Genomic DNA, 10,981 nt, shown 5'->3' with positions numbered 1-10,981 from the left:
TTGGGCAGCTTCGCTTGCCCCGGCTCCGCCCATTTTTCTTGCCTAGCGAGTGACGGGCCCACGCCGGAGGGGTGGGGCGGGGAGGCTGGAGCGAGAGTAGTGGAGGGGCGGGTGGGGCGGGGCGAGTGGGGGAGGGGCGGGCGGGGGGCGGCGGTTGGGCAGCGTCGCTTCTTAGGAGGAGGAGGAGGAAGAGGAGGAAGCAGGGCGAGCGAGGAGGATGGCGGAGTCGGGGCTCCTGACGGTAACCCGGGGCCGATGAGGCGGAGGGTGTCTGTTGGTCGGTTCTTCCTGCCTGCCTTCCTGTCCGTCGGGCTGTCGGGCTGGCTGTCGGTAGGGGGAGGCCCCGCGCGCCCTGACAGGCGCGAGCCGGCAACGCCGGGGCGAGGCCCGAGGGGCCGGGGCCCTGGGAGGCGCCGCCGCCGCCGCTTTCCTGGGTGCTGTCTCCGGGAGTGCGGGGCCCTCGGAGCCTGCTCGCGTGGGAGCCCGCAGCTCGGCGCGGAGAGGAAGGCGGTCGGGTCTGACAGCGGCCGGGGCCGGGCCTGCGGCGGCGGCGGGCGGCCAGGACAGCGCCTGGGCGAGGGCGAGCCGGCGCGAGGGCGCGGGCCGGGGGCGCCCGGCGGACAGTCTCGCTCTTCTCGGTTCCCGGGGGCCCCGGGCCCAGTCCGCAGGGCGCCCAAGTCGTGTAAATCGTTGGCGAGGGCCCGGGCGCAGCGGCGGTCATACAGGGTGGGGTCTCTTCGCGCCCCCTCCCTAGAGCCCACCTTGCTTTCCCGTTCTCCTCTCTCTGAAAACCCTTTGAGTGAAGAGTGCTGGATCGGCTCTGGGTGTGTTGCCTGGCGAAGCGAGTTGTAGCCCTTCGAGACCGCCTCGTAGAACATGCCGGATGGCAACCTCTCCCCGTGATAGCACAGCTTTTAGGGAGAGAGGAAAAGTAGTCTCACTCTCCCCCGACTCCCCCAGGCTTATAACACAAGAGGCTTCGGGGCAAGACGATTTTTTCCCCCAGCCCCTCAATATCCATTGTTTTTGTACCATCCCCCTCCCCCCATGCCTAGGTGGAAGAGTAATGACTCCAAAGCATTAATTTGCCTGCCTTTCTCTTTATTTCTTTTCTTTCTTTTTCCTCTTTCTTTGTTTTTCTCTTCTTCCCTCCTTTCTTTCAGCAGGCAGTTTGTGTTATTGTGGAATTATGGATTTACAAACAGGTGGGATAAATACCGATTCGGGAGCTAGAAAGAAGATGCTTTGTGTGTGTGTTTAAGCCCTTATAGTTGGCTGTTTGATTTTCTTGTCTGTTGCTTTGTATCGTAATGGGGGTGATGAGAATAAAAGAGGAAGCACTGTTTTGCAACCTACCCAAAGAAATATTTTCGAAGTCTCTGGGGATGCTGAAGCAAAATTAGGTTGCAAATGTGGACTGTATAGTATTTGCCTCCAGCGTGATAACTACCAGCAGTGTCTAGGCTTACACCTGTGTCATTTCGTATACTTTTCGTCGATACCGAGTGCGTCTAGTTTCTTGTCAAGAGGGACTACTATATCAAAAGCTTTTTGTTATGTTTTTCAGAATCCTAAGGTACACTTGTGTAACCAAGTGTTTTTTGTAACTAAATGCAGCAAAAACTGAAAACTAGTTTTAATTTTAAAGACCTCAGTTTATTAGTGTACTTACTAATCTTTACTCTCATCCTCCATGCCATGGACTGTAGAACTGTTACTGTGTACTTGAAGAGACTTAGCTATGTCATCCAATTTGTAACATTCAGTAAGGTTATATTTATAATTTGAATTTACCAAGTGTTGATGTTTTGCTATGTGACAGTGAAAAGAATTTTAGGAATAAAGCATGCAAATGACCATTCTCATATGAAACTTAAATTGAGTATGATAAACCTTTTATCTATTTGGACATAAAGTATACTGTAAACTTTTTATGTAATTATAAATACCCATTTGAAAAATAGACAAAAATAAAGACAAAACTAAATAAAAGCTTTGTCTAAGATTTGTAACTTTCAAATGGCTGAAATTTAATATAAAGCCAACATATAAAACAATATTGAAATCCCAGTTTCAAATTATGGACTTGTCTTTAAGGGTACGGCATTTTCCCAAGGTGCTTGTTCAGTTTTATTTTTAGTTTTTAATTTTTATGGGTACATAGTAGGTGTTTATGGGTTATATGAGATATTTTGATACAGGCATACAATGCATAATCACATTAGAGTAAATGAGGTATCCCATCATCTCAAGCATCTACCCTTTGTGATGCAAATATCCAATTATACTCTTAGTTATTTTAAAATGTACAATTAAATATATTGAGCATGGTCACCCTGTTGTGCTATCAAATACTAGATCGTATTCTTTGTGTTTTTTATATCCGTTAACTATCCCCACATTCCCCCTTCAGTTTTCGAAGAAACAGCTACATTAAAAGTTGACATTTCTGATTACTCATTATTAATATAATTTTTAAGTTTAAAAATTTTCTCATAAATTATTATGGATTAAAGAGTGATATTAAAATATACATTAGTAGTTTGCAGCTAGATCTTTTTTTTAGTTTTTAAACTACCGTATTCAGAAAGTTCATCAGAAAGATCAGAAAAACATCATCAGAGCTGTTTTTCTGGTAGTTGTAGCAAGTAAAGGTCATGCATCAACTTGTGAACTACAAGCCAGTTGGAAATTTGAAACATTTCATGTTTAAATAGAAACATGAAAATTACAAATTCCTATGTCATACTGGCTGGAATTAGGCTTTTAAAATGATACTGTTTTTTTCTGTGACTTGGGTCAGGGAAGAATGACTTTTCTCTCTCCACATCAGAGAGACATAAACTGGAATTGTATGTGGAATATTTCCAAAGATGGTTTCCGAATACTGGTTGGTATAGTTATTGCTTTGACTTACCTGTATGAATTATGGAGGATGAGTGAATAAAGCTGAAATTCTTTATTATACAGGTGGATAAATTATAGTCATATTTGCCTTAAAAATACTCATTTTCAATATTTGTTGTATAATTTAATATTTCTGGAAGACTGTTCTTTAAACTGTTCAGATATTTTGATTTTTTTGTAAAAATATTTAAATACAAAAATCTGTGTTTTGACTAAAAGATATAAACTATATGTAGATATAAGGATGCATATTTTTGGAGGCTGAAGATTAAGTGAAATATATCTTTAGAATTTGGTTTACTATATCATTCATGTATCTTTCATGTTTGGAAAAGCATAAGATTTATGCTTATAACAAAATAAGATTTAAAAAAACCCCAAACAATAACAACAAAACAAGTTAACTCACAAATCCTTCAGTGAGTTCTGAGATTTGTAGCTTGGACTTGGGAGAATTCTGCTACTTGTTTATAAAATATCAATTGATAGAGGAAATTTAAATATAAATTGGATATTTTGACATTTCTTAAGATTAGTAGGGATTGGTATTTTGCTATAGATGAATAGATGGAAACTGTAATTTAGAAGTAGAATTATACATTAAGTACTTTTATGTGATACTTAAATGAGTACTTCAAATAGTAAGTGAGTTGGTATTTTTGCTTGTTGGTAGACCTTTATTTCATGCTTTATAGGTTATGCATTAGACATATAAGTTGGCTGAATCTTAGACTAATTTATGGACATATATCATCATCTGCTATTCTTGTAATCCCCTATTTTAACTGCTTGGCCTTCTGAATTTTGTTTCATTTACATGTTACACTGCGTCAAAGTCATGCCCTGTAGATCTTTTTTGAAATATTTTCTCTTAATATAGTAAATTTTTATGTTTTCTGACTGTCTAAACTGACTTTTAAAATCTGAATAATTTCTAAATTACAGATGACCTGTGGTATGCTTGAACTTCATATATTATAGAGTGTTTTTAAAAGTGTTTGTTATTGCAGGTTGAAACATACATACATAAGTCTGAGAAACTTATGTTCTAAAATATGTAATTGAATTATTTTAATATAAATCAGTGTTCATTCTGGTTTTGTTTGGTATTTTCCCCCGGGTCTCAACTTTTTAACACAGCATCTTTAATTCAGCAAAGCAAAGTTTATACACACAAAAGGATATTCTGATTACCAAAGTTTATACACACAAAGCAAAGTTTATACACACAAAAGGATCCTTAAGCTTTTGAGATGATGGTAGCATATGTGCTTCTTGAGAAAGCATGCAGTTCCCATTATCAAGACTTAAAAGAACACTAATTCATTTTCACACTGTATATCTCATTCCAACTTCTCTAAAGGTCAGAACTGCAAAAAGTAGTACATGCTCTAAAAGCTAAGGATTCATTTATAAGAGTGAACATACTGCTTGTAGCTAAAACATTACAGGAGACCTTTAAAAAGGGTATAATTGGTCTCTGTGTGACATGAACCTGAAATATTTTTATAAATTATTTCTGCATGACTATCTTTTGTTTATAGCACTAGGAAGACTTCTAATGTTTAAATACTTTATTTGCCCTCAATTATTATTTAAAATTCCTGTAATTTTAAGTAATTTTACAGCTGACAAAGATAAATCTTCTTTTCTTTTAGTTTTTCTAATGTCTTGGAGGTAAAGTGGAAATCGCCTGTTCTGACACATAATTTCTACAACTTGGAGTTAATTTGATCAGTTAAATTTGTTTTTTTCAGTTTCCAGTTTTGTGTTGTATGACACTTCTTCCTGCTTTCAGTACTTTCTCAGTCTTGCAAATAGTCTTTAACTTTTCAATTTTGTTCTATAAATATTTCTCAGTAACTACAGTTTCACATTCACCAATGTCATGGAACTTCTGCTGAATGCCGTGTGTGTCCCAGGCTCTCTGGATACAGAGATAAATATGTTTCCTTCTTTCAGTAAGTTCAGAGTTTGTTGCATGAACTGGACAAGTCAATAGTTAATTGTTAAACAATGTGACACATGCTTTTAACAGCAGTATACACTGGCAAACTCAGATGAGTTAAGACTCAGACTGCACATATAACTGGCAATGCCTACTGGAGGAGAGGACTGCAACAAACACTTGAGGAATAAGTAGGATAGAGGAGGGTAGTAAAAGCACAAAGGTTAGATATGTTTAGGTCCATTTGGACAATTAGAGAAGAGTAACAGTTTGGATTCTAATAATAATATTGGTTATACGGTAATATTAGGTTACATGGTAATATAAGCTTCGGTTACAGCTTATATTATTGTTAATAGTAATATTTCTTATGTTCCTAATTTTATTTGGGCTTTGAACTGCAGATCTGTATTAATGTTGACCATACTATTAAAGCTTTACCTTCAACACCTGTGAAAAGAAGGGAAACATTTTCACTTATTTTTCATTAATATTTTAATTAAATACAAGGGGAATATATCAGTGTAATGTGGGTAATAATTCCCAGGTTTAGAACTTGGATAATGATAATGTTTCAAAATCATACTTAAGGCTGGGCGTGGTGGCTTACACCTGTAATCCCTGCACTTTGAGAGGCTGAGGCGGGTGGATCGCTTGAGGTCAGGAGTTTGAGACCAGCCTGGCCAACATAACGAAACCCCGTCTCTACTAAAAATACAAAAAATTAGCTGGGCGTGGTGGCAGGCACCTGTAATCCCAGCTATTCCAGAGGCTGAGGCAGGAGAATCTCTTGAACCCTGGAGATGGAGGTTGCAGTGAGCCAAGAATGTGCTACTGCATTCCAGCCTAGGTGACAGAGTGAGACTCTGTCTCAAAAAAATTAAAAAAAACATACTTAAATATCTTTTGTCAGCATTTATGTTTCATGTTAAGAGTAACATTTATTAACTTTCTTAGAATTCTTAGTAAAGTTTTTTTTTTGTATAATCATTTAAAATGTACTCTTTTTTGAGTATACGTTAAAAAATACCTTCCATACTTACTTGACAGTGCCTCTCTTTAGGTAAGTCAGACTGTATGGTCAACAGTTATATCCTAGAAGCAGACTTTGTAATTGTCTTGTATGATTTAAAAGTTTTCTGAACTTGAGAATTGAGTAATTTTTCATGCAGTATTTTTTGGGTTTTTTTGTTTTTGAGACAGGGTCTCTTTTTCATGCAGTATTTTTTGTTGTTTTTGTGGGGTTTTTTTTGTTTTGTTTTCAAGACAGGGTCTCGCTCTGTCATCCAGATTAGAGTGCGGTGGCACAATCATGGGGCTCATTGCAGCCCTGACCTCCTTGGCCTCAAGTGATCCTCCCACTTTAACCTCTCGTGTAACGAGGACTACAGGTGTGTGCCACCATGCCTGGATAATTTTTCTATTTTTTGTAGAGACTAGGTTTTGCCGTGTTGCCCAGGCTGGTCTCAAACTCCTGAGTTCAAACAGTCCACCTGCCTTGCCCTCCCAAAGTGCTGGAATTACAAATGTGAGCCACCACGCCTGACCTTTCATGCAATATAATTTAATACTTCTTCCAGAGCATAGTGAGGCCTAATTTTGATGTCCCAAACTCCATTCCCTGCAAAGTGCCATAGTTTTCTATGTTGAAACACTCATTTGCATTTCTTGATCCTTGTAATTATTTTTGTTATAGAAATTTGAGAAATTTCTTTTTAAAATACTCATATTTTAGCAATTGCCTTAAACATGTTGTTACACGTCATTTATCTTGAGATTACTTACTAGGAAACTAAAACTATCTGGTGTCATCTGCTTGGTTACTACCTCATGAACTCTTCGTGTGGCTAAACTCTAATCACCCTTCAGGCTTCAATTTTGTATCCCATCCTTTGGGAGACCTTCCTTTGATCCCTAGTTAGGTTCTTCTGTTTTAAGGTGTCCTAGTGCTTGTACTTCCTTTTTTGTAACACTATTTTTGTAATGATATGTTTGATGTCTGTCTTTACTGCTAGACTGTAAGCCTCAAGATGAGCATTGAGTATGTCTGTCTGTCTTACTGTTCCACCGGTATACAATGTCTAGACTTTGTAGGCTCCAAGTGGAAAAATTAGTTTTAGATGAATAGTCTACAGCTCCAAAACAAACTGAACAGGCCCAAAGGAAGGACAAAGAGATGTCATAATGTTCTTGTTTTTAAACACACATTTTCTGTTCTTAGAGTCCGTCAAGCCTTAATTTAGGCATTTTTATTCTCACATAGTGTACAATTTTTAAAAGTTTGGTAACCAAATGTAAAAAGGACTGAAATTACTCCTAGAGGCATAACAGAGTTGAAAATAAGAGCAGAAGAAAAACACTCAAAAAGCAGATGCAAGACATTTTGTAAAAACAGCAGTTTATAGCAACTTGATGTTATGGCAAATAGAATATTTCAAGACACTATTTGTTTATACATAAAATAGTATAAAAATAATGATCTAGGATCATGAAGAAGAGATTATTAGATATTAGTAAATTTTGTTAATGATAACATAAGATCATGTATTTTGGAAAAATTCCATTCAAAATGATACAATTTAAAACTTACTGTGTTAAGCTTTTCTTACTGGAAAGGCTTGCTTAATGAGGTAAAACATACTAGGTAACAGTATTTATTGAACAAAATTAAGTTGAAACAAATTATCTGAAAGTACTGAATCAGTGCAGTATAATATACCACCTTATAATTTGTAGAGGTAGATGTTATACTTATTATGTGTTTATTTACTTTGCTATGAAATATGTAAAATTGAGTAGCAACATGTTTTTCTTGATCCACTTCTAATGAAAACATAACCTGTTGCATTGATAAGACAAAATAGCTAAGTATTTCTTCCACTTTTATTCTGTTAAAGAAAATAAGCTTAATTCCTTGGCATTTCCTGGTTACCTGGACTGGGAAAATTAGGTTGAAAGTCATAGTTCTTTGCTAAAAGTATGTGGTGTCTGACAGATTGGGTGACCTGAAATAGATTATATTTAATTCAGTTTGGGTTTGTATATATCTGGGAGATATATATATATGGTGAATTCAAAATTTATATTCATATATATATATATATATATGGTGAATTCAAAATTTCACCAGAGCTTTATATCTGGTTCAAATAAATTATGTTTTATTTAAATATTGCGACTCTTGAAGTCTGTGACTATAAGGGTAGGTGGGAGAGCTAGTTATTTTGCTCCTAAAAGAAATACTGGTTTATCTACCTTGTGCTAATTGCAACTCTAAACTCATAGAAATGGGATGCTTATATACTAGGCGGCTTAAAATAGTAAGGTTTTATGATTTAATCTTGAAGACATTTATTTCTGTACTTTGGAAGTAGTGATTTGAAATTCTTAATACTAGAAAATGGCCTAGTTTCAGAACACCCACTAAGCAACTGTGGGAACTCAGTATGCTAAATGGCTGGTAGTGCTGCAGTATTTTTTAAAATTTCCCCACCTCCTGTTATGTAATAGCTTATAGTAGTACAACAGAATATGAGTATTTGGGACAAGAACAAAGCATATTGAAACCTCAAAATGATGTGAGATTGTGTCAGGCTTTGTGTTGGGCACCAAGCACCTTAAGATAGTCAGATATAATGATGGTTAGTGAATGTTTGAATAAGTCAGGTGGTAATGTTTTAGGTTGCAAATAAGGTTTATGAAAATAATTATTTGGAGGCTTGAGAAAAATGACTTTTAAAATGGAGTCACTATTTTTAAAACACAACACTCTTTTATTAGGAAAAGTTTGATAACTCTGATATAAATATTCCGATGATGCTTGTGTACAATACTTAAAGCTTTTAGTGAAAATAATTTTTTTTTAAATATTTCCCCTGGCTGAGTGTGGTGGCTCACACCTGTAGTCCCAGCACTTTGGGAGGCTGAGGTGGGTGGGTCACCTGAGGTCGGGAGTTAGAGAACAGCTTGGGCAACATGGTAAAACTTCGTCTTTACTAAAAATACAAAAATTAGCTGGGTGCAGTGATGCATGCATGTAATCCCAGCTACTTGGGAGGCTGAGGCAGGAGAATCGCTTGAACCCGAGAGGCAGAGGTTGCAGTGAGCTGAGATCGCACTGCTGCACTCCAGCCTGGGCAACAAACAAAAAAAATATTTTCCCCAGACTGTTGTGCAACCCAGTCATTGTAGCATTGTTTCAGCCTATGAGAACCAGATACTGAAATTGATTAGAAACTGTTAAAAAAAAGTTCAGTAGTTTTTATTTACTTTTTTATTCAGGAAAATATGTTTATAAAGGAATTTGATGAAACATACTTTTACTAGCTTATTTTGTTAATTTATAAAGGGACCAAGTTGAGCCTGCACTAGTTGTAAAAGATAGATTAATATTAAATGTTTCAGATAAAAGATTTTGTGATATGAAAAAGGATGGACTTAAATTTGTTTTAAACGTCAGCTGTATGGCAGGTGCAGTAGCTCATATCTGTAATCCCAGGAGTTTGGGAGGCTGAGGCAGATGGATCACTTGAGCTCACGAGTTTGAGATCAGCCTGGGCAACATGGTGAAACCCCGTCTCTACCAAAAATACAAAAATTAACAGGGTGTGGTGGCATGCATCTGTAGTCCCAGCTACTTGGGAGACTGAGGTGGGAGGATGGCTTGAGCCTAGGAGATGGAGGTTGCACTGTGCTAGATCTTGCCACTGTACTCCAGCCTGGGCGACAGATCCAGACCCTGTCTCAAAAAAAGTCAGCTGTGTAACTCTTGTAGCATTAGCTCTGTGAATAATACCTTAATGCATAGGAAAAAACTTGCCAGGCTTTTTCTCAGTTGGAACTCAATTGTACCTGATACTTGCATGTATATATGCGTATATATAAAAATTCCATAATATAGCAACAATGATCCTGTGCCAAGATCTTGAAGATTTTTATTTTATCAAAGAAAGCTGAAATTGTTTAATATAATTGAAGTTTTCTTTTATTTTGTCATATTCAAATTCTTTGCAAATTGATAATCTGTAAATACTAGATTCATGTGGTAAAAATAAAAATTGTTCATTAGCACATCTTATGGCCATTATCCAGTTTTTATAACTGATTATGCAAATTGATAATATTTGAGTTGCTTCCAAGAGCAACTAAGAATCACTAATATCAACATTTTTTTCTTCCTGGCATGATTTAAATAGTATATCACTTTCTACTTGCAAATTACTGTATGATTTACATGTTTGTGGTATGGAAATTTTTTCATATCAAAGCTTCTTTAGCCTATGTGGGAATCTTATTTTGAGATTTTCTTAATCTGCTTGAACTGCTATAATAAAATACCATAGACTGTGTGGCTTAAATGACAGTATATATTCTCACAGTTCTGAAGGCTAGAAAGTCCAAGATTGAGGTGCCAGCCGTTTCTGTTCAGAGCAAATGAAGAGTCTCTTACAGATGGTGGTCTTCCTGCTGTATCCTCAGTTGGCAGAAAGTGAGAGAGCAAGTTCTCTGGTCTCCTCTTACAAGGGCATTAATCCCATTATGAAAACCCCACCCTTGTGACCTCATCTAAACCTAACTACCTCCCAAAGGTCCCATCTTCAAATACTATCACATTGGAGGTTATAGCTTCAGCGTAAGAATTTGGGAAGGACACAATTCAGGACATAGCAGGATTATATTCACAAGATAGTAGATAATACATACCAGTTGGAAATTGTAGGGTTGTGTTTAATGTGTTAAATTACAAAAATAAAGTATCCCTTTATGTATATTAAAAAATACAAGCAAGAGCTGCCTTTCAGTATCTTGAGTAACTTCTGATGGGAGAAATTCCTTATTACCCTTAAATTGAGTATGGCTGCTTATTATGTTTCTTTTGATCTTATATGAGGAAGATTTTTGCTTTGTGATATTTTTAAAAATGTAATACAGAGATAAATGAGATTATATTTTTAAAACCCAAACTATATAAGTTCTATTTAATAAACCAAATTGTTAGGATAGTATATAAATAGTTGAACGTAGAGGTCTTTCTCTTTTTTTTTTTTTTTTTTTTTGAGACGGAGTCTCGTTGTGTCGCCCAGGGTGGAGTGCAGTGGCCGGATCTCAGCTCACTGCAAGCTCCGC

At 37.1% G+C, this 10,981-nt stretch overlaps 1 protein-coding gene across 5 annotated transcripts in view; it reads left to right on the top strand.

Moving 5' to 3' along the window:
- The first annotated feature begins 46 nt into the window (after positions 1-46).
- Positions 47-10,981, top strand: part of SHOC2 (SHOC2 leucine rich repeat scaffold protein) — a 100,793-nt gene continuing 89,858 nt past the window's right edge. For 4 of the 5 annotated variants that reach the window (XM_021944068.2, XM_017944538.3, XM_021944069.2 and 1 more), the window contains exon 1: positions 47-241. The gene's annotated coding sequence lies outside the window, so the exon portion shown is untranslated. Of the gene's footprint in view, positions 242-646; positions 727-10,981 lie in introns of those variants that run through there. The other variant, XM_017944541.3, reaches the window with a different exon arrangement.

The sequence above is a fragment of the Papio anubis genome, chromosome 11, assembly GCF_008728515.1.
Source record: "Papio anubis isolate 15944 chromosome 11, Panubis1.0, whole genome shotgun sequence".
In the NCBI taxonomy this organism is placed as follows: domain Eukaryota; kingdom Metazoa; phylum Chordata; class Mammalia; order Primates; family Cercopithecidae; genus Papio; species Papio anubis.
The sequence above is the reverse complement of the archived record's forward strand: the minus strand, read 5'-3'. Positions and strand labels throughout refer to the sequence as shown.